This window comes from Adiantum capillus-veneris, chromosome 3, assembly GCF_014529385.1.
Source record: "Adiantum capillus-veneris isolate H3 chromosome 3, ASM1452938v2, whole genome shotgun sequence".
Taxonomy (NCBI): Eukaryota; Viridiplantae; Streptophyta; class Polypodiopsida; order Polypodiales; family Pteridaceae; genus Adiantum; species Adiantum capillus-veneris.
The window spans coordinates 164,494,255-164,517,029 of record NC_140933.1 but is presented as its reverse complement, the minus strand read 5'-3'; positions in this window follow the sequence as shown (position 1 = coordinate 164,517,029).

The following is a 22,775-nucleotide window of genomic DNA, read 5'->3' as shown; positions in this document are numbered from 1 at the left end:
ACATACTTCTATTACTAATTCTGGTGTAGGCCAAGCTATAACAGCTTTGATCTTACGTGGATCAGTAGAACCACCATCCTTGGATACAATAAATCCCAAATATTCCACCTTGTCCAGTGAAGAAGGTGCATTTGCTACGTTTATCATAAAGTTGATTTTGACGAAGAAGTTCAAGTACTCATCCGACATGTTGTTCGTGTTCTTCTCTGTTTCTTGAGTAAACCAGGATATCATCAAAGAAGACAAGAATAAAATCATCAAGATGCTCACGAAACACATCGATCATGAGATGATTAAAAGTTGCAAGAGCATTTGTAAGTCCAAAAGACATAACTGTAATTTGATAATGTCCAAAACGAGTATTAAATCTTGGCTTTGGTATGTTCTCCTCCTTGATTTGGATTTGGTAATACCCTAACGTAAGATCAATTTTTGTGAAGATAGACGCCCCATGTAATCGGTCAAGAAACTCATGAATCCTTGGCATTGCATACTTATTCTTGACCGTTCCCTGATTCATTCCACTATAATCAATACAAAGATGTAGAGTACCATCCTTCTTCTGATTAAAGAGAACACGAGTACTCCATGGAGAAACGTTGGGTTGAATGAAGCCTTATTCAAGAAGTTGAGTTAGTTGCTCCTTGAGTTTCGCAGATTCAGGTACTGACATTTTGTATGGTCTATGGGCAACTGGTTGAGCTCCTGGAGTAAGCTCTATTTCATAATCAACATCACGCTTAGGTGATAATTGTGAAAGTTATTCAAAAATACATCATCAAATTCTGTTATCCATTCGAGTTTAGGTGAATCTAACTTCTTCTCCTTAGGTTTAAGCTTTACTGTTGCGTAAATCCTTTCATTCTTCCTATGACTCTTTATAAGTTTGGTAAAGTTCACTAGTCTGAGTTTAGGATTTCCCCATTTCCCAGTAAATGTAACCTTGGAGTTTTGATCATTTTCAAAAGTCAATGAAGTATCTTTATAATATATGTAAGCATCATTGTCTTTAAGCCAATCCATTCCTAGGATACAATCATAGATCCCTTTCGGTAAAACTCTGAAGCTTGCAAAAGTATTGTGACCATCCAAAACAAAATTCAAGTTGCCCAATGAAGTAGAAGATTTAACCTTCCTACCCATAGCTAATTCCACTGTAAGGTCTGTATCAGGGTGTTCAGACAAAATGAGATTTCTGATGCACCTAGGAGATATGAAAGAATGTGTAATCCCTGAATCAATCAATAAGGTAAAATGGCTACCTTGATACTCCGATGGAGTTTGAATTACTAAAAATTGCTCATTCACTCCCTGATGTTCAATAGCAGCATAAACATACACATTTGCTTGATTTCCTTCGCCTCTAGCACCTTGAGCTCTGTTTACTTGAGGTCTTCCTTGAGGCCTTTGATTTTCTCCTCCTCTTGGATGAGGTTTTCGGTTAACATTTCCATTGTTGTTATTGTTGGCAAGCAGTCCATTTTGAACAAAAGGTGGATTGCCTGGTCTAAAGTTCCCTTGGTTTTGAGGTTGTCTCTGACTTTGGTTAAAGTTCTGCTGATTGCAGTTCCTCTAAATTGTAGATGGTCTAGGTCTAAAATCTCCAAAATTTTGATTCGGGTTGAAGTTCCTAGGTTTATAATTGCCCATCAATCCTTTGAAGCTTGAATTGTTAAATGGATAATTTTTGGATTGATGATCAGGATCAGGACAAGTGTAACACAAATGATCTCTTCTGGCCTTCATACGTAATAAGCTCTCTCTTCTTTGTTGTGGATTTCCAAACCTTTGTTCCTCCTTGGAACGAGCTATGTTTTCCTCTTTCCGGTATTAGATAACCCTAGTTCAATGGGTTTTCCTGCATCAAGGACCATTAGGAAGAGAATGGAGTTTAGGAGGGCCTCTTTATTTGGCAGTTTAATGGAGTCAAACCTTTAGTATTAAGACAACAATCAAAGGACAACTTTTAAATTCAAATAGGCACAACGGCTACTTTATTTGAATTCAAATTTTCCCTCAAAATGAAATTTAAAATCTAGGAGGCAAAAGTATATCATGTAACATATCTATGGAAAGAGCTTGTTGTATAGATTCTAGATCTATAATCTCCCCTTAAATCGGAGATCATATGTAGGAGTTATAGAAGGCCGAAAATTGTAAAATTTTCCACCCCTTTTTAGGGGGAAAAACGCATCCTTTGACCACTCTTACACCTCTCTTACACACCCACCATTCTTGCACACATGGCATGCATCTATTCGTCAAAATGCTAATCACCTCCATAATCTCATGGAAAATAAAGAGGCCCTCCTAGACCCCATCCTCTTCCTAATGATCTGCAAAGTTGGTAAGAAGAAGACTCTGGAGTTTAGTCTTTATAGGATTATGTAACCCTGACACAAATTGAGCTACCTTGACCTCTTGAGTCATCCCCACTGGAGCATACTTGACAAGGATCAACAAATGCTGATAGTATGATTCCAGATCTTTGGTTCCTTGAGTACAATCAGAAAACTCATTCATACGGTTTGAATGATAAACTTTGTTCTGATAGTTCTTCTTGAGCTAGTTCTTAAAGATAATCCCAAGTTGCTACATTAGGATCAACATTGTTTTCTATGCAATGGTCTCTCCACCAATGCTTGGCTATTTTCTTTAGTTTGAACTTAGCGATGATAGCCTTGTTTACTGTAGATGAATGAGCCAAATCAAAGTAGTCATCCATGCGCTCAATCCAATATTCAAGAACTTTGCCTATATATTTTCCTTCCCCGCTAAAGTGTCCAAGTTGAGACTTGCGAAGCATAGAATTGATGTCTCTATCAATGATGGTGTGTTGAGGAGAAATAGGCGCATTTGCATTAGCAACAACCGCATCTACTCTAGGAGGCATGGTAACTTACTGCACCATATCAACCAAGGCCACTCTTTATACAATATTCTAATCCGCTTGAAGTCCTTTAAGCCAAATAAAATAGGCGGTTGGAGATAAGATAAGAGAGAGAGAGAGAGAAGGAGAAAGAACAACGAATGAATTAATCCAATTTATATATCATAAAACTTTGGGGCTCCGAAAAAAATCTACAAAGTGTCTTGAAATTTTCTAATAAATCCTAATAGCTCTAATATAATGCACTTGGTAGTAGCCATTGTGACATCCTTCCATCAATGGAGCATAGTTATCCCATTTTTTGAGTATATTGGACGGGTGATCCCAATAATCCTTTTTTATCTTTGGTTGAATAATTTTCTCATTAGTGTGCAAATCATACCACTGTTGGGTAAGAGATTGATTAGTTACAGGTACTACCATTTTGCTGTGAACTATTGCCTTCTTGTAACCAAAGTAGTCATCAAAGTAAGAGATTCTTTTGAAAACACATCCGGTGTGTCCCACCCATCAGAGCTGTGTATATTCACACAATCTGCAAGGCATTGGGGTTTGTTATAGGCATTGTATAAAACTTTTACATGGTGAGAATTGTGGATTATGGACTTTTCAAACAAGCCAAAGAACAACTCCCAAGGTACCGGGAAAAAGGAATGTTGGTCATTGGTCTGGCATTGACGGCCCCATACATTGAACATGACAATGTTGAAAAATCCCGTAATCATTACTAAGGGAAGTATGTTCCTAGCTATCTATGTCTCCTTTGTCGGTCTCAAGGCAACGGAAGTTCATAAGAATTTATGTACAACACTTGGTTAGTGACTATGATCTCCTTTCTCAACTTGGATTGTATCCATTTGATACTCCCAATGGGCGAGGGTTTATGTTCAGGTGGTCCTAACTCGGGGTTTCTTGCAATGTAATGGTACCAAGCTCGGAATGTATTCAATACAATATAATCCGTGGACAATAATCTTTTCTTCTCCTTCCCATTTTGCATGGTAGTGAGAAGCCATTGCACTTCTACCCCTGTTTGAAGATGCTCCTCCACCATAAGGTGGGAGAGGATATTCATCCATATCCCTCAAGGTAAGATGTCAGTCATCTACATACACACCCCATCACTCAAGTTAATTAAAATGATAAAACCAAGATCTAAACTCAAATATTATGACTTCAAAACAATATGAATCATATAAAAAATCAAATTTTTATAATCGTAAAAAAACCAAAAAGATACATAGTGTCTTTAGGAAGATACATGAATATGAAAGGCCTCTATGAACCAATTCTTGGTTCCTATAATCGCGGTTCTACCCTTATATTTGTTCACATCTCGGATATCAAAGTTTAGAACTTCAACTTGTGCACTAAAATTGATGTCTTCCTTTGTATACCATTCTTCTCCTCGTGATACATCCGTGGGTGGTATTGCATTAAAGTAGTTTATATGAGCGTGCCGTTCATTTACATCATCTCTGTAGAAATTTATACTTGAGTTCACTGCCAATGGCTGATAGTTATCTTCTAGTTTTTCTTTCCCTATGACAACTGCAAGAGCTTCAAACGTCTCAACAACTTCAAAAATCCTTAACATTTGGGAGCGCATTTCCAAGTAGTAGAACATGTCTTCTAGGCCTAATCACACTCTGAGTTAAAGAAGCCTGAGGTTGGCAAACCAATCTCTTGGACTATCTTCAATGTAGATAAAGAATTGACGGAAGGGTTCTTGGTGACGGGTAAGGTAGCTACGCTCAATACTCTTCCAACAAGTTGTGATTTTTGGCATGCCGAAGACTTTGATCCCGATTTCTATGTAAAAGAGTTCCCTTGCAACTCTTGATAACCATATTTACATATTGTTGAACACTATGGCCAAAAACTCATTCCCTTGGCTAAAGCATTCAGACGTCACTCTGGGAGCCATTTTTTACTACAAAACAAACATTCAAAGAAATTACAACGCCGTTGTTGAACACTTCAACCGCTTCACCATAACTCAAACCAAATACTTCCATTCAAGAAGACAGGTCAAGCAGGTACCACCAACCAATGTCACTTATAGATGCAATATGAATACAATATCCTTTCCCAAACAACATGCATGATGCATAACTAATCCAACTAATATTAGGATTTAGGCTATCCCCATAACCTTAAGCATAGACTCTGATACCAAGTGAGAGATACCCCTCCCCAGGGTCTATGCGCAAAATATACAATTTACACCTTTACACAATTTTCAATATACATCAGAGTTGCATAAGCGTTTGCATGGGGGAGGAGTTCTCAGCGCCCGACCAAGCATGGAGTTTAGGCCATGATCTGGACTGCATCCAAAGGCACCTAGCAACTAGTGCTACCCCTGAATGGGTGTTATGAATGAAAGCGTACTCAAGAACAAAATAAAATTGTGGAGGGTGAATATATGTGTACACCGTATTGTGGGAAGACAAAGAGAGCGAGAAAATATAGTGGAGGGTGAAATAGAGTGCACAGAGACACGAGTGAATGACAACAAAGAATCTTTAAATCCCCCATCTAATGAAACATGCAGTCATGTATTAATGCAATGACAAAATCTGGGTATACCATAACATCGAAAAGAATATGACAAAATAATTAGCAGAGCACCGCACCCTGTGTAGGGATTGACCGGTCTACCCATCCACTTTTGCTCTATTACGGACAAAGAGAATTTCACTTTGTGGTCGATGGGAGCGAGCCAGAACACCTCCAACCTACCTGAGCCAGACATAAGATGAGGCCGCTTCACCTCCCTCCATGACCCAAGCTCTGAAAGTATCCCAAATACCAATAGGTGGTAGGGTATCAACACCAACCATACCAGTTTAGGCTCCATGCCTCTTCGATGCCCAACATCGGGTGTTTACTTAAAGCCAAGGCAAAATCCCCGACGTGTTAGCCATATAGGTCATTCAACCCTTCGACACACTAACCGTGTAGATGAGCCTAACAAAAAGAAGAAGACCTAGGCAACACCCTTGATCTAGCAAAGCCCCAACTCAACGACTCGTTTATCTAAGGCTAAGCGATGTAGGTGATCCTAGTCTTGTCGACGATGCCATTTGAGAAACACAACACGTGAGTCCAAGCACAATAGCACCTTCCATATGCACAAACAATCTTTTCCAAGTAGTTAAATTGTACAGGGTCTCTACCCTTACACATCTACCATAAACCATCCAGATCACTTCATGATCTAATCTTAAACCGTAAACCATAATCCAATCACATACAGGGGTGACAAAAATCCTGCATAACCACCTTAGACCATAACATGGCTGCAAAAATTTTGACAGCATAACCATATCCACAAAAAACAACCAAGATCCACACTAGCTTCCACCATAAAATCACAAGCATAATCCATGAGGGATCTCAACCCTTATCCACAAACCATATTCACACTGAACCAACTCCCACACTTGGAGTTTGACATATCCACTTTAATCAAGCAAAATCTACACACATGACTCTTAAGACATGAGCTTTTCATGCATAAAATAAGTCCAACCAGAAACTCGACATGATATAAAAATCCAATTGTGACAATAGCTAATCATGCAAAGTTGATGCATCATATCTGCACTTCACCTCTCTAGCACATAGAGCTAGTTTTGACCTAGAAAGGTGGAAAACAAACATACCCATGCACATGAGGCATCCACATCTATCCATGAGGTTCCATGCATCATATGATATCATTCCATCACCATAAACATGATGCAAAATAGCTCCGACTCTTAGGTCGACCATAAACCATAACTTTACACATATGCATAAAACAACTTTTTGCCATTTTTGGGAGCATACATAGCATGCAAATGAAAGTTTTTGACCTCAAACCAATGAATCAAGCTCAAATCCATAATATAGACTAACACTCTATCACATCATGTTACGCATATGATACCCACACAACAAACGGTAACACAAAAAGAAAACCGCTTTATTCATATCTGTCTGTGCGGTTCGGGTTGACTAACCATATACCCTCACATGAGTTTATGGACATATAATACTTGAAATTAACTCACCAAAATTAATAACTTGCATACCCAAGGTGATAACGGAGACCTAAATACATTTATCACTCAAGTTTAATCAAGCTTTTCAATTGGCTAAGTGGGTTTGCCTATTTGGTGAATCTATATAGTGGTTCTCCAAGGAGACTGGGGTCCAAAATTTTGACTAAGTGGAGTGGACAGCAAGATGTTTTTTGACCATATCTCTTAGCTCGTACGTGATTTTCACATGACAATCAAGAGCAAAAATGTTCTAAATGATGTGTTTTATCTCTGTTTTGAAGGGTTCGGGTTGATTCATAACGGTTTGTGAGTTATGACCAAAACAATGTTCCTACCGTTTCTATGACTTGAAATGAAAAGCACTTTTTATGTATGCACGTGATCATAAACACATCGTGTGCATAAATCGGCGTGTTAAACATGATAAAATAATCATGGGGAAACTTCATACGTACTCAAAAAATCCATACATGCACTCGTATATGAAAAAATCTACTCAGAAAAACGACATAAAGAGAGAGATAATGATGGCTATGGAGTTTAGAGCATCTTCCCGTGCTTTAAAATTTATCAGGTGTTGTCAAAAGGCTTCTTGCTTTGCCGCAACAGAGCAGTGATGAGAGCTATGTAGAGGTGTTCACCACGAGTGCTTTTGAAGAGCACGTATACCGTGAAACGAGAGAGGAGATAGTAAGCAAGTAGAGAGAGTGTGGTCAACTCTCTCACTTACCATTGAAGCTTGGCTTTTGGTGGTCAACTCTCCCACTTACCATTCAATTTTTATAGTAAAATTGACCAATTGAACAATATTTGGCCAGCTAGTAAAACCTTGACTAGACTATGCCGCACCATGATGTCCCGACATAATTATGACTTTCCCGTACTACCTTGGCGTATTTACGACATTGCTTTTTATAAAAATAATTCCCGTAAAAATCTCGTTTAATCCTTTTTTTCTTCGGGTGGTCATTTTTAAATCCGATGGAGACTGAAATTAATATTTTTATGTTTAGATCATCCTAAAAAGCACATTGCTTTTCAAAAACGCCAAAAACCACAAAAAGCTAAAAATAGTGAACCACGGGTTCCCCTTGTCCACTAGAATAAGAAAGCGGACTCGCTTTTCACTAAAAAGCACTAAAAATCATAAAAAGCTAAAAATAGCATGACAAGCACTCAAAAAGTAGCTTTTTAGAAAATTGAACCATAGCTTCCCGAGGGTTAAGGATTTTTAGAACACGAGGGCTAAGGATCCGACCGTGTTTTTTGCAAGAAAACACCTAAAAGTATAAAAATCATGAAAAAGCTAAAAATAGTGGATTTTTTCAAAACTGAACCAAACGTCCTTCTGACCTACTGGAACATGGAAACGACCTTGCTTTTTACTTTAGAACCGTACAATACTATCAATCATGCATCTTAAATCAAAATTTTACAAAACAGACATTCAAATCTTTTTTTTAAAATTTCAGAAGAGACCTGCCAATGCTTCTTCCATTTCTAAAATGATTCCTTGTAAACTTTTGTCCAATCAAAGATCAAAATCAAACCGTAATGTGGCTTGGCAATGAGTGCATACATGTAGATAAATGTCCTGTAGCATCCACAATGTCCCATGAATTATTGAACCTCTCTCACTATCTTTGGACGTGGCAAGTCCACAATAACCTTGATTTTAGCCACATCCATGGATATTTTGTTGGCGGATACAATATGACCAAGGATTTTGCAATGTCTAACCATGAAAGCCCTTTTTTTTAAATTAAGGAAAATCCAATAGGTGGAAAATTTCCCAGACACTTTTATCAGATGCTCTATATGGTCTTCACATAACATTGAGTTCACACATAGATCATGCAAATAGATTTCTAAAAATATAAGCAAGTATTCTTTGAAAGCACGAGCTATGAGTCTTTGGAAGGTGGCCGGTGCATTCATCAACCCAAAAGGCATCACTCCGTACATGCAAAAATGCCCCACTCAATAGTAAAGGTTGTTTTGTGTTGATCTTTTGATTTAATGGCCAATTGATTATAACCTTTCCAAAACATGTTCAGAAATAGGAAGAGAATAAATGGATGCTACCTACATTCATTTTTTTGAGATTGACACACATTGTTAACTTGCCATTCGTCTTAGGTACCACCACAATTAGGGACACCCAATCTCTGTGTTCAAATTTGTAAATGAATCTAGCTTCCTTTAGCTTACCGATCTCCTCTTTGATTTTCATTGCAAAAGTTTCATTGTAAGTATAAGGGCGTTGTCTGCTTGGGTTAGCATCAGGCTTTAAAGAGATTGTTTAATTCCTCCTCATTTGGAGATAGATCCATAACAATATAAGCAAGTTTTGCTTCTTCTCTTGGCTCTACTAGATCTATTCTTTAACATCCTAAGGTCCATCATAAGATGTTCTTGGTTCAGCCTTCCCCCTAATTGGCTATTCATTAATGGTTTTACGATCTGAATAGAGTATTTCTTGTAATGAGATGGTACACTCATTTTGTATTTTTTTGACTCTTCCTCATTTTGGTTTTCACTCTCCATTTCCATTGAACACACCTCTTTCAATGTCCATTTCAGTCCACTATATTTCTTTTTTTGCTCAACCCTTTGTCCATTGAGGCTCGCTAGCAGCATCCACTTTCTTCGATGCGTCCTTGGGGGATTTTGTTGTTTGTCTTTTTTTTTTGTTTGAGTTTGTATTGCTAAGAAGGTGTTGAAGGTTTTCCAGTTACTTTTTCTTTTATGCAATTGAGGGCCTCAGCTTATCTCAAGTACAAAATTGGGTTGTTTTTCACCCCCCTTTTGTGCGTTTGTTCTTATAACATTGTTGTCTCTTGGGTTTCTGGTTTGGAAAATCAGAGAACTTTTTTAATTTTTGTTTTGGAATCACTTTGATGATTTCTAATTTTTCATCATTTGCACTAAGTCCTAAGTATTCTTGAGTATCAAGGGTGTCATAGTAACATTCATTACTTGACTGGCTATCATTCTTTAGGATGTTTCTCAAATCATTTTCCATGGTAAGATCTTGAATAGAAATATCATGTGGATATGCAAGCACTATATTTTAGCCTCTAATTCTTGTATCACTTCATTATTCCCAATTGTCTCTTGATTATCTCTTTTGGGATTCACCCTGATCCTGCAAAAAGGAACCAAGTCTAAGCCATTTTGCAAAACTGGATAGGTGTGATCTCATTGACACACATCTAAGGTGGCCAAAATGTGAGTCAACCCCAAGGGTTCCATTCTTTCTATAGGAAAAGGCTCAAGTATATAGTCGAAATCTTAAAATGGTCTCTCTCGCTTGCGCTCGTCTTTTACTGCACTGTCACAATCTGAAGCTCCACACATCCATAGGTGAGATTTAGAGTTCAACCACACAGGTATCTCAGACTCTATAGCAATTGCCAAAATTGAAGTCCTATGGGTGTTCTCCATACATCTATGTAGCTGTGGTCACTTAAATTAATGCGAATACTGGTCTCCATGTGGTGCAATTGGGTTTTTTATTCACATTTTCTCAAGACAATTTCCAACTGCATCTTTCCACATGTGTGGTCTGATTTTTATCAATTCAGTTATCATTAGTGTACATCTCATTCGTGTTGACATGAGTTCTTGTAGCCCTTGAGAATCTATGATGGGCTTGAGTGTCCCTCATTGTGATGGTAGCATCATGACTTTAGATTCTCCTTCATAAGGCCCCAAGTAAGAAGGTAACTCCCTAAAGATTTCCTCCCTACTATCCTTTGATTGCTCTGTACCTTGGTCACCATATCTATGCTTTATTTGTTTATGTCTCATATGGTCATTCATAATTGAGGATTTGAAACCACTATCATATCATACAAGTTCACCTACTACTTAGATTTACTATCCGATAACTCTAAATCTATCTCTAAAAGAATTGTTAGGCTCCATCTCTTTCCAATTGGCCATATAAAGAAGTACATCTCTATAAGTGCTCATGATGTACAATTTTAACAAGGTCTTACAAAGAGCCCATTAATTGTCCATCATCATCAAAATCATGCAAAAAATGGGAATTCACTAAAGTTCAAAAGAAAACCACATCAAAATAAACCATTTTGTAGTTATATTTTCTAATTGGCAAGTTGTACAAATTAGAGATTGATGTACCAAACTTCAATCGTGTCAATGTAAAATCTCTCAAAGATCTTTTAAGACATTCAAGGGCACCTACATGGTCAACATGACAGCCCTACTTCCCTATGCTCCTAGGGCATTACGATCTCTAATTGGAATAGAGGGAAACAACCTATGTCCTTGAGCTTAAACATTGGCACCCTCCTATGGCCCTAAGGCCATAGGATCTCACATCAGATAAAGGGAATCCTATGTTCGCAGGGCCAAATGGTGGTCTAGGTGTCAATGTAAAATCTCTCAATAAGAATTAGGGCCATTCAAGGGCACCTACATATGCACCATGGCAGCCTGAATCTTTAATTGGAATAGAGGGAAAACTATGTCCCTAGGACTATAGGGAGGCTTAGGTGTCAATGTAAAAGCTCTCAAAGAGAATTTATTCATTTCAAGGGCACCTAAATATGAATCATGGAAGACCTATGGCCCTAAGATCATATGATCTATAATTGTAATAAAGGGAAAGTTATGGCCCTCGAGCTTATACATTGGAAACCTATGTCCTTGAGGCCATAGACACTCGCATATGGCCCTAGGGATAGAGGGTGGCCTGAGTGTCAATGGAAAATATCTTAAAGAGATTTTCATCCATTCAAGGGCACCTGCATGGGAACCATGGCAGCCCTATGACCTTAGGGCCATAGGGTGGCCTATGTGTCAAAGAGAATTTAAACCGTTCAAGGGCACCTACATAGGATCAAAGGATCTCTAAATGGAATAAGAGACAACATATGGCCCTTGAGCTTTGACATTGTCACCCTATGGCCGTAGGGCAATAGATCTCCCATTAGAGTAGAGGGAAACATATGGCCCTAGGACCAAAGGGTCACCTAGATGTCAATGTAAAAGCTCCTGAAGAGCATTTAGGCCATTCAAGGGCACCTACATATGCACCATGGAAGCCCTAGGGCCATAGGATCTCTCATGGGAATAGAGGGAAATCTATGGCCCTAAATCTTATACTTTGGAACCCTATGGCCTTAGGGCCATAGGATATCACATTAGAATAGAGGGCCTCCTTGACAGATAGACCACCCTCTATCCCTAAGGTCATAGGTTTTCCTCTATTCCAATTAGAGATTATATGGACCTCGGGCCATAGGGTTTCCATGGTGCATATTTAGGTGCCCTATAATGGCCTTAATTTTGAGAGCTTTTACATTGACACTTAGGCCCTCTATTTTAATGAGAGTGCCTATGTCCTTAGGGACATAGGTTGCCAATGTATAGACTCAAGGGCCATAAGTTTCCCTTTATTACAATTAGAGATCCAATGGCCAAAGGGCCATAGCTTGCCCTCTATTTTGATGTGAGATCCTATTTCCATATGATTCCAATGTATAACTAACACTATCGAACCCTTTGCCCATGAAGATAGAGCACTAGAAACAGCCTATCAAGAAGGGTTATAAGAGCAAGCAAAGCGCTACTTTGAATGGAGACCCTTCATTTTCCAACAACCTTAGTTTTGACTCATGTCAAGGATGACATGAAATGGGGTGGGGGGGGGGGGGGGGGGGGGAGGGGGGGGAGTGCGGGAAGATTCCAATGATAATGAAGACTAAGTGTGTACGAAAATCAATTTCATCATATTTGTAATCCCAATTGATTGTAATTTTTTTCAAAACCTTTTTCTGCTATCATGATGTAATTTCTATTATTATTGCAACAAAATCTAGCATTTGTGCCATAAAACCCAAATCTTGGGTATAGAAGGAAACTTTCTAAAGTTTTTGACAATGGCATTATTATGAAATAGATGAGTGGATAAGGTTCTTATGTACATCCTCTATTACTATGAATTCATTTCTTTGCAATACACCACACAATTGTCGCATTGGAATGAGGGCACCATTGTGTTCATCTCATTGAGCTCCTTATGAGGATACCTACATTGCAAGGGCTTGTAAGAACCAAGCAACATCTTCTACTACCTTCCAAGTTACATATCTCACTATTTGAGTGTCATATTGTGATTCCATCAATTGTATGAAGTTCTTGGCACTTAGGAATATATAGTAGGTGAGTCCAAAATTTTAAATGATGGCTTGCATCTAGCCTGTTGGAGAAAAATGCATTTTCCCGCGGGTTTGGATTGCTAGTGTGATGATCCAGTTCCATTCCATACATCCGTAGGAAGCTTCCCATTGAATTTGGAGTCAATTGAAGTTGATTTGCTTGTAGATTTGCATGTGGTTGTGTGAGAGGATTAGAGGATCGAATCCAGGATTTTGGTAGATAGAATGCACATTGAGTGTCAAAGTGGAGTGTACTTTGTTCATACGAGAGTTGACAACCTCTTGGCATGCCTGCATGCCCTAATCAAGTCAATTGCTTCCCAAGATTGACACTTTAGTCTTGGTTTAGTATCTTCCTAAGATGTGATAGGTGTTGACCGTTGTGGTCCCATGACATCCCCACTTAGTAATTGGACAACTTAGTTGTTGTAAGCATGTCTTTACTTAGCCCTTATCATCATCTCTAGTAGATTGGAAAGGTCTACTAGGTGCTTGAGAGACTATGTTGCCACAAGCATGTACTCATTGTATGCATACACTTAAATAACTTATGAAGATTAACAAGAAATCTTAGAGTCAAAACAAGACAAAATTATTTATACAACATGTTTATGCATACCTACTTCTTACCTTTGACATGAGTCATTGTTAGCATTTACAAGCTATCCATTATCGTTTACCTACATGCCTTGCATCCACCTTGTATCTTAAAAACAAAAATACTTACAAAAATACCTACATGCCTTGCATCAACCTTGTATCCACCTTGTATCATGGCTACTAGTTGTTTGGGCGGCTTTCCCAATCATTTTTATCAAAGTTCAAGGCTCTTTCATGCTTATCAATAAAAACCTTTTGCTTCTATTGCATGATGGATATAGATTCCTTAATCTTTTTGAAAGACTCTTTAAGATATCTACTATACTCATCATCTACAAATATCTTCCCAAGTGTTTTGAATATCAATGGGAGCTTGGAACTTCTTTCAATCATCTCTAAGGGTGCCTTTCTTTTAGAAGTATGGACAATGTTATTGTATGCATACTCTGCTAAAGTGAAATACTTTTTCCATTGATCTCGTTGATCTACCTCCATAACATAAGCTTTGAGTAGGTCAACAATGGTCAAGTTTTCTATTTCACTTTGGCCATCTATTTGTGGGTGATAGGCCAAGGAGAAACTCAACTTAGTATCCAAGTTCTCAAGAAGAACTTTCCAAAAATTATTGTTCATTCTTGGATATTTGTTAGATACTATGGATGTTGGTAAGCCATGATACTTAAAGACATGTGAGACTCATGAGGGTTTCCATATGGTGCACTTTAATAGTCTTTTGGACCATTATAAAATGCCCTTGCTTGATAAACCATCCTAGGATTGTCCATATTCCCATATTCTCATGTATGGACTTTGGTAATCCAAAGATGAAATCCATGGATATACTGTCCAATGGGGAGTGAGGTACATGCAATGGTTGCCTCCCTCTATCATAATTTGTCTTTTGACATACAATGCATTTGGCCAATAGAAATACATTTCTACTCCCTTGAGAGTAGCTTGAATCCCTCTATGTCTTGCATATGGGAAATTGTGAGACTCATACATAACTTTTTTACATAAGCTATGTGTAATGCATAACCTATTTCCATAGAGAAGATACCCATCTTTCACATTATATGGTTCCTCTTCCTTTTCTATTGCAATAGATAACATTACTTATTTGAATCTTGAATCCGTGGAATACTCATATATCATAAATGATAGATCATTGTGACTAGCTATTGATACAACATCCACCTTTGGTCTTTGTGAAATAGCATTGGCCTCTTGGTTGTGCTTACCAGCTATGTGAGAAATGTGAAAGTCAAACTGTGAAAGAGTGTTTTCGCACCTCATTTTCTTATCACTGATTTCTTATCACTCAATTTAGTTTGTGTGAGAAAGTACTTAATACTTTGTTGATTTGTGCCCAAAATAAATGGAGCTCCTAGAAGATAATACTTCCATGCATCTAAAGCATGTAAAATAACCAATAGATCTTTTTCATATCTACTTAGATTCTTTTACTGGTCATTTAATCTCCTATTTTCATATGCTCTGGAATGCCCTTGTTGAAGCGACACAACCCCAAGGCAATGTCCATAAGCATCACATTGGACTTCCAAAGGTTTTGAGAGGTCCGATAATATAAATATTGATTGTGATATTAGCTTTGCGTTGAGACTTTTAAAAGATTCATTCTCTCTTGAAGTCCATACATATTCAACATTCTTTTTTATTAAGTCATATAGTGGCCCTACTATCAATGATAATTTTTCTATGAAGCATCTATATTATGTACACATTCCTATAAATCTTCTCAATTCATGTAGATTCATGGAGTATAGGCCATCATTTTATTACCTCCAAATTTTTAGGGTCCATTTGGATCCCTAGTTGGGAGATGATATGACATAGATATTAAATCTCTTTTAAAAAGAATTCACGCTTCTTACCTAGAGTAGATAATAATGACGTCAAAGAACACTCCCATGAAGCTTTTATGGGGTTTAAAAAGAGCCTCTCCATCATTCAATTAAAGGTAGCTAGCACATTGGTAATCTCAGAAGGGAGTACTTGGAATTCATATAGGCCAAATATCATACAAAAGACCATCTTATGAATATCTTCAAGCATAATCCTTATCTGGTGAGAACTAATATTAAGATCTATTTTGCTAGAGTAGGTAGACCCCTATAGATTATCAAATAGATTCTCTATTTTGGGAATAAGAAAACTATTCTTTATAGTTATTTGGTTAAGTGTGCCCGATAGTCCACACAGATTCTATAAGTACCATCTTTCTTCTGTACTAGTAGAATTGATGAACAAAATGGAGATGAACTACGCCTAACATCCCTTTTTCTACAAGCTTGTTCACTTGCCTCATAATCTCCTCTTGTTGATCTGGTGAGACTCAATAAGGAGTCTTATTAGGAGGTGAACTACCAAGTAAAAGTTCTATGGTATGATCATCTTGTCCTCTTTTGTGAGGTAGCTCCCTAGGACTGTCATCCATGAACACATCTTAAAATTTGTTTAGGAAATTATAAAAGTACTCCTCTTTAGTTTCACTTCCTACCTCTTTAAGAACCCACACATCTTCTTTACATAACACACGTAGCAATGTAGTATGGATGTTCTGACTTGTTAAAAAAACATTAAAGAGATTTTTTTCTGTTGTAGTCATTCATTATATCAATAAATCAATCAGGTATGCAATGAATCAACCTGTTAATGAATCAATCAATCAATCAATCATTCAATGACAAATTAATAAGCACTAACTATAGTTGTATAAACAAGCTAACACTAAGAAGTGTGTATACCCTCAGTGACAACTTGTCATAGAGAATTACCATTCATCAACCCAAACCTTACCAATAGCAACTAAAAATAAATAATAAGGGTAATCACTTAATTGAATAACTATAAACTGCCCCATGCTAGACAATAAATCTATTATTGTTTAATAACAAGAACACCCCCCTTCCATGGCCATAGAGCTCTATAGAGGTAGAACCCCTATACTATAGAAAATATACCAGTATTTATAGCAAAGTGAAAATATACCTATATTTATAGCAAAGTGGAAGTCATCGCCTCAAATTGGTTTCCCTTCTTTTGATTTTTTTTTTTTATTATTGTTTTTATTTCACGAATTTTTTTAAAACTCTTCTTTTTAACAAGTCACGTCGAACTTGATTGCATTTTTATTTACTTACTTCGCATGCATTCTACTCTGACTGCTATGTCGAGCAAGAATTAATAGCACTTTACACCTCCACCCCGTACAAAACCTAGATATAGCTCATGGCTCTGACACTAGAGACAGAGTTGGCCCACCCGCCTACTAGGCTTGTACAGCGGCAAACACACAATGTCATAGAACATAAAGTATTGTTTTACCCCTAAGCTCATCACAAGTGTAAAGTATCTGGCATACCGTCCATAATCTAGAGTTTAAAATTCTATAGTTCCAAATCATAGATACCTACGTTACTTTGAATGGTTCGTTAGATCACCATTAAGAGCATAAATATATTGTCCAAAACTAGATTAGCTACAGTGACTCTATTAAATAATCACCCTGAGCAACAATGATTTGGTGTACTCATTAAATACATCTAATTGGTTCCTTGTCAAATGCATGTGCATTGAGCTCCGACCCATGGATTCAAACACCGATAAATTGAACTCTGTTACATGGGTCTAAATCCTTATAAGGATCTTCTTTTGCCCCTCTTTGCCACACACAAGCCTCTCCCTAGCTGAAGCTAGTTGTGGCAACCACCACCTAACTAGAAATCTAACATCGTAGCAATTGTGGCTTCCACCATTTGTGTTGTGCCAATCTCCTCTGTCAAATCTTCATCATTGTTATCTCTATCTTGCTTGCCTTCGCCTTTCTCCTTTTGTGAGTTCCTTCTTTTTTCTTTAGATTTGCATTCTTGAGCCAAACAAAGCGTCTTCTTGCATTTGTAACAACTCTCAAACCTCACACAATGACCGAGGTAGGTAATTGAGCATTGGTCTTGTCATCCTTGTCAGATTGCCTTTGCCTCTATCCTCTATTGAACTCCTACATTTTCTTTTTCCTTCCCATTCTTGAGCCAAACAAATTGATGAATTCCTTGAGAACTTGTGTCATGCATAGTCTGCTAGCTGGGTGCTAGCCGATCCATTTTTCATAGCATTAAGTTGGTCTTGGTTCAATTTTTCTATTGTTGATGCTGAATCCAAGCATGCCGTGTTTGAGCCTTTGCATTTCATAACACTGCATCTGAAGCAAGCTTCCCAAGGAGGTCCTAGATAGCATTTCAAAATGCTAGCAATTAGAGGTCCTTCACAGATATCACCTCTTGAAAGTAACACTAGCTAGCACATGGCCTTTCAAAATTCAATCGGACATGCTGCCTACACCAAGCATTCCAAACTGCCTCCATGCCATGGGTGTTTCAAAATGTAGACGACGGACTTCTCTGCTACTCTTGCCTCTCAAAACACAAGCAATAGGGAGCAATGCACTCGACGACACAAATTGAAAAACTTCTACCAATAAAGCATTATAAAACGAAGGGTCAAACAAGCCTTCAACTACTGCCACCAAAGCACTAAAAGAATGCTAGCATTTCAATACGCTATGTGTCAACACCCTTTTGATCAGCTACGTTAGAGCTCCTCCGTGCAACTGGCTCCTTTTCTCTTCTCGTTGATTCCACTTTCTCCCATGCGATCAATGAGCCACTTGATCTTATACCATGTCAAAGTTGACGATGCAAAAGCGTAAAGCAATGGGGAGAATACACGAGAGAGAGAGAGAGAGAGAGAGAGAGAGAGAGAGAGAGAGAGAGAGAGAGAGAGAGAGAGAGAGAGAGAGAGAGAGAGAGAGAGAGAGAGAGAGAGAGAGATTGTTGAACCAACCAGTCTTGGCAATGAATAGGTGATTATACAATGGGAGCAAGGTGGTGCTTATATACTCACCTTAGCAAATTGCCCTACCCAAGATTTGACAAATAAGTAGAGTAAATACCTAAAGAAAAAATAAGAATCGGGATCACATTGGGCTATTCACTTAAGGTGCTATATGTTTAACACGATTGGTTACTTCCATATTCCTATTAGACTCACAAGGAAATGCAGAAGTAAAATCAAGAGTAAATTCCACTATAAATTTTGGAATCTTGATAAGATATTATCACCTTTAGAAAAAAGAAGTGCAGCTTCATGTGCTATGAGAGTTTTTTGGAGAATATGAAGTATGCTTCTTTAAAGAAACAATCAATGAAAACGGGAATTTTTTTGCGAGCATTTCATAGTGAGCGCTTTTTTGGAATCTGAGAAGCAAACTTTTCTAAAAGATTCTAGAGATAGAATGAGAGAGAGAGGAGGAGGATGGGAGGAGAGGGAATACATTCCTCAAAGGAAATTCTAATCTTTTTTCATGCGCATCTTACTCTCTTTCACCCTCTTCTTGGAGAGAAAATGAGATACAAAGAGAGAGAGAGAGAGAGAGAGAGAGAGAGAGAGAGAGAGAGAGAGAGAGAGAGAGAGAGAGAGAGTTTTCCCAACAACCTGGTAGCCAACCAAAAGGAATGGCATATTGTTTCAAGAAAAAGGGATTCAATTCTATGATAAGAAATGCTTCATCTACTTATATTATTTTTCTTAATTTAGTAATTTAATAATTAAGGACACAAATAAAACCCTTTGGTCTTTAGGGTAAAAATTTGAAGAATTGTTGATATTCACACTAAAACTTGCATTTTTTTAAAAAATTTCTTTAAGGCACTCTTGGAATGTAGCATGGGTCTTACAATTGTAGCAGGTTAAAAATACACTAAAACCCTTTTTTTGTGAACATAAGTTTCCAATAGACACAAAATGGAAGGGCATGAGAGGAATTATAAACTTGGATGTTCAATACATCCACGGTCACTCTCTCGCCACCTCAATCGCAAGCTATGCATGAAGAGGAGAGTGCGCTTGTAAAAAATCTATTACATTCTCACATGAGAGAGAGAGAGAGAGAGAGAGAGAGAGAGAGAGAGAGAGAGAGAGAGAGAGAGAGAGAGAGAGAGAGGGTGTTTTCCCAACAACCTGACAACCCTCTATAAGCAATTACATATTGTTTCACAAAACAGAGAATCAGTTCTATGATAAGAAATGCTCCATCTACTTATACTATTTTTGCTAGTTGAAGTAATTTCATAAATATTAACCACTTACGGAAACCCGATCACCTTTGACGAATGCCTTATCACTTTATATGAGTCATGGACCGGGTTTTTCGGTCCTATAACTGTGTAGCTGATCGCCAATGAGAGACACACCACTTATCTCATTTTTACATTACGTTTTGCTACGACCGGCCACTGTCGGCGTCCATGTGTGAATGGGTCAGATTCATATAAAAGGTCCATTTTGACCTAAAATCCTCATTCTGGAGGTGCATGCTGAAGAAGTGCTCTTGCTCTACCTCTACCTTCTTCTCCATCGTGTGCGAGAGAGAGAGAGAGAGAGAGAGAGAGAGAGAGAGAGAGAGAGAGAGAGAGAGAGAGAGAGAGAGAGAGAGAGAGAGAGAGAGAGAGAGAGAGAGAGATTGGTTGGACTCTGACACATAGCACCTACGGAAAAGTGCTATATAACGCCTTATTGGACACATGTGCTAAATAAAATCTGCTATCATATGGAGAGTGGTGTCAATTAGGAAATCCATCTCTATCTGAGAGTACCATCCAAGTCAAGGGTATCAACAAGGAACCTGGAACACTTTTGTCAGTTATGACAATGGGGTCGTAGCTCAAGGCTTTTTTTCCATGCCTGCTAGAACTATGGAAGGCAATATAAAACTAGGATGCAAGTGGATGTTAGCGACCAAATGCACTATTGATTGGGGGAGTGGGAGTGTCATAACAAAAAAACCAACTCTTAGTCCTGCCACTCAAGCGATAGACCCTGAGATAGCACCTCCTGAGGGAATACAACCCAAAACAATGCCTGTCCAAGAGGTTGAACCATCTGTACCTATAGCCCAACCCTCTAGAGCTTCAACTTCTGTAGTTGAAACAAATCATGAGACACACAAGACTCATCGTAATATAACAAAGAAAACATAGAAATCGGTCCCTAAAGCTTCTTTAGCGACCATTTTTTACACTAAAAAATAGAAGCCTTATAAGAGACGCCCCACTCGCTCTAAGAAATGTACGAAAATATTACATTGCATTCCTAAATGACTATTGGAAGCCCAAGGCTACTATGAAGGGAATGATCAAATTTGGGTTCCTAAACGTAAATTGTGTTCTTACTTGTCACCTATAGACCCATGCGAGTCAAATCTTGTAACGATAAAGCCGAATGAGAATTGTGGGAAGGAAAAGATCACAAAATACTATACACTTGATTTGGAGCTAGTTTGGATACCCAAGTGAGAACGACTTATATTGCTTGACTCAAACATAGAAAAAACAAATGAAGCTTCTTGCTCTTCATGTAGTTCTTCTATTGAAACAAAAACTTCTTCACAACTTCCACCTACTACCAAAAATGTACAAAAACACAAGGAAAGAATAGCACCTCCCATTGTAAATTCATCACCTAAAACAACGTTTCAAGTAAAATCATGGGAGAGTATTTTACCACCCTTGAAACTATATGAAACACCTAGGGTGGTGAAGAACTATTGGTCAAAGTCTTCACCCATTACAACTTGGAACAATTGGTTTCAAAAGGTGACAATGTTCCAAAAGGTATGATCTACCCAAGGAAGGGGAGAGTGTTTGCTGACATCCATCATTCACTTGCTCCCCTCTTAACTTTCCACCCTGAACCCTCAATCTCCCAATCTTAAGGAATGTATATATATATAGCCCTATACTCAGGAAAACAAAAATAAAAAAGTAAAAGAGCAAGAGCCACCAAACAAAAAGCTTGAAACCTATAAATTTTAGTACATGACCCAAAAATCATAATAACACATTATGCACAAGGACACGACCTTTTGACATGACCCTTATAATATTTTCACACTAATTAAAATTTATCAATGTGTACATATATGGCTAGTACACTATAGTCATCCACTCCTACCTTGGCTGAGAGGTACCCTCTTTACTTTTCACAAGTGTTTCACATAGTCTACCCGGTGCTTGTCTATGAATGGGATTTGGTAGATACACTAGCATGTGAGATATATTTTGAGTAATTAGAACGGCTGATACGTCTCTTGACCACGATTGATCCCTACGTAGTAGAGAATGTCTCTCCGATTGTACAAGATTACCCTTTTGAGCAAGATGACTATACACGCCTAGTGACATTCTTAGTGAACATATGTGTATCTAATTATGTAAAAGATTTATATGATTACAATGATGTAGAAGAATTACATTATTACACGGATGGCACGTATGGTCTTACTAATGATGATTTTATCAAGTACTTAGGTTAGGGTTATTTATGTTGTTTTGATTATGTTCAATAAAGGTTAGTGCCTCTTCCCATTGATGTACCTTCTAGAGATATTCCTTATGTTTTCCAGTGTTTACAAGAACGCATTGCAGTAGTTGGGATTTTGAACTTCATGAAATCTTTGTCTAGTTCACTCTTCGAATTGAGCGCGATCATCAACTTGAACAGGTGTTTCTTGTCCATTATCATTTCCTCTTGTCTTTTTTAGCAGCCATGGTTTTCTACTTCAACTGTGATTGGTAGCACAATATTCAACACATTTGCGTAGTATTAAACATTAGACAAAATAAAGTTTTATGTCATAGTTCCTTGTCTAGGTTTATAAATCAAGAAGTCTAACTAAGTTAGTTTGACCAAGATAAACATTAGAGATCTTCTCTTAATACCATGGGAAATACCTTGCTAATTGTCAATGGTTACTTTAGGTTCTTAATCCGATATTATGAAGCATTTTGTGCAATGTACTAGTGCTTTCTAGTGGGCTTAATCCCTCTTGACCTTTAGCTTAAGTATTATAAAAGGAGTTTACTATTGTGATGAGCATGGGGAGGGTAACAGTGTCAATATGACCCCCCAAAGTTACAAAAGTGAAATACAGTGAAAAAAAAAAAAAAACAAAGGTGCCAAAAA